Below are 2,677 nucleotides of genomic sequence, written 5' to 3'. Positions count from 1 at the left end.
AAACCAAGTACAATATGCACACCCAAACAATGTAACATATATGCATATGATGCATGCTTGTCCTAGTGGCTGATGATATCATCTGTCGGTTATATAGCCAACCCGACACATCCTGGTAGCTAACCATGGACAAAAACACCCATTGCGGAGCAAGTAGGTTTGAGTTACAACCCCCTTGCTACTACCCGCTCAACCCAGAGCCAGTGGAATAACCACTACTGCGGCTACTACCCTGGTGGGTGTTTAAAAGCTCAAATTGGAGCGAGTGGAATCACCACTACTGCCATTACTACCCAGGCGTCACAGTCTCTGACCTGGAGTAAGTGGGACGAACCACAACCCTTGCTACTACCCAGGTATCTCAAGCAATTATCCATTCAGTCTCAAATCAATCATCATTGTTCATTTACCACATTCATTCATTAATCATATATACATTCATTCTCAGCCACGGATCAACATCCATCTCAGCCATACGGCCCATAACTCATTCGGCAATCAGCCATAAATCAATATCATACACAACCATTCCAGCTCATAACAAAATAGCACTTCCACCATTCAACATCATCAAATTCACAAAAATCGACATTTAAGCCATAATTCACTTTTTCTCAAATTATTTCACTTTGAAATCAAATTTCAACTCTTTTCAGCCTTGGCTTTAAAGATATCATTTCTCAAATCATCTCAGGCTCATAAGCCACTTTTACTCAAAGTAAATTCCCCTTTTACAACAATGCCACTCTCGGCATCCTCTTTCCAAAACTTCTATAACCATGGCAAGTTAAAAATTTATTTTGAAAACATTCAAAATCTTCCATCCCACAATGGGATTTCGTAGTTCCTCAGCAGAGTCTCAAGTCTTTAGGGGAGATTAATATAACTCATTCCCTCAAACTTACTTAAAATCATAGATTCTCGGATCAAGTAAATAAAACTGAATTTATTATACTCTTTTGAATGACTTGCACCAAAGACATACTATTTTTCTTGGAAAAATAAGGAGAAATCATAATTCTCTTTTCAATAATTATTTCAAAGCATAGCTTCATCGCTTTCATAATTGTTCTAAATAGAGATAGTAAAAGAAGCCCTAATTTCACAATCTTCCAAGTAAATAGGAAAGGCATTAAACTCATAATTTTTCCAAATAACATTTCAAATAAAGACTCGGATTTTATAAAAATTTCGACAACATCTCCCCTAAAACTTGGACTTTGCCACCCGATTCGGGTCCTAACTCAACCATTCTACAATCCTTCTCAACGGTTCAAATCCAGAAATCAGTTTGAAAGCAAATTAAATCTAACAGTCATCTCAATTTCATATCTCAAGGAACCTTTTAAAAATTAAATTGTTATCAAACAATTAAACTCATTCCCAAAGCTTTAAAGAATTGGTTCAGCAACAAATCATTTATCAAAACTGAATCAATTAAAGTAAACCAGGCTGAATTCAAAAGTGTATTCTATTTTTCACCTTCTTAAGAAAATCCATTCAACTCAAATCAATTCTCAACGGATTAAACTCAATCTCAACTCTTTAAAAGAATCAACTTGAAAAGCATTCTGTTTCACAAAACATACAACAATCCAACCCAAAAACGTTCATGATCAATCGAGACAATTCAAATCGAATATAAGGCCGTACAATCACCAAATACACATTCTCTCACAGCAGTATCCATATATAATAATTCTAATATATAAAAATATAGTTTTTGAAAAGCGCCCCTACCTCAAAACGCAAATCTATAACCCAAACGCGTCACAGAGTCCTTTCCGCCTCAATCCGAAATCAACAATCAAAATTCCGGTTCCGTATGTCTTTCTCAATAGTAGAAACAGCCTCAACGCCACAAGTAAACTCGGATTCTAACTCCTAGAACCATCAACATTACAATTACTTTATTACCCGTAACAGAACACTAATGCAGAGCTCTCGAAACAGGAATACTTACTGAAACTAAGAAAGAACGGCTGAACCGAACCACAGCGGCCTCTGAACCGGTTGAGCGGTAGCCCCGGCAGCCACCTCCAGCAGCTGCGGCGACCCGACTCCAGCAACAGTGACTGAAACCAACATGCCGCAACAATAAAACTCCAGAATCTCACAAGAAACGAAAACCAAATTCGAAACCCTTACCGGCATTGGATCTCGACGGCGGCAGAGGTGTTTTCCGGCGACAGCAGCGGGGTTTTGGGCGGCAGGAGTGGCGGTGGCTGGCGCAGGTCTCCTCTCTCTCTCCTCTGATCCTATGCTTTCTCTCTCTCTTACGATGCGCGACTGGGCAGCCTCCTTCTCGATGGCACGGTGGCGGCGGAGACGGCTGGGAGACGTGACGGTAACTTATCCTCACCGACGGCCAACCCCCAGCGGCGATAATGGCGAGGCAGCTGAGCTTGGGAACGGTGGCGGTGCAGAGGCAGTTTTTTCCCCTCCCATGCGCGCCACTTCCCTCTCTCTCCTCGAAGCTCTGCGGCGGTAGCAGTCTAAGGCGACGACGACAGCACGACGACGCAGCCCTGCACAGTGGGTCGCGCTCCTCCTCGCATCACTGGCCCACATTTCCCACCTACAACATCGCGCGATCCCTCTCTTACTCAAGCTAGATCGGCGGCATCATGGTGGCAAACTGAACGGTGCAGCAGCGTGACTCGCGTCCCCTTCCGAT

The sequence above is a fragment of the Arachis duranensis genome, chromosome 5 (assembly GCF_000817695.3).
Source record: "Arachis duranensis cultivar V14167 chromosome 5, aradu.V14167.gnm2.J7QH, whole genome shotgun sequence".
NCBI lineage: Eukaryota > Viridiplantae > Streptophyta > Magnoliopsida > Fabales > Fabaceae > Arachis > Arachis duranensis.
Note: the sequence above shows the minus strand (reverse complement) of the source record.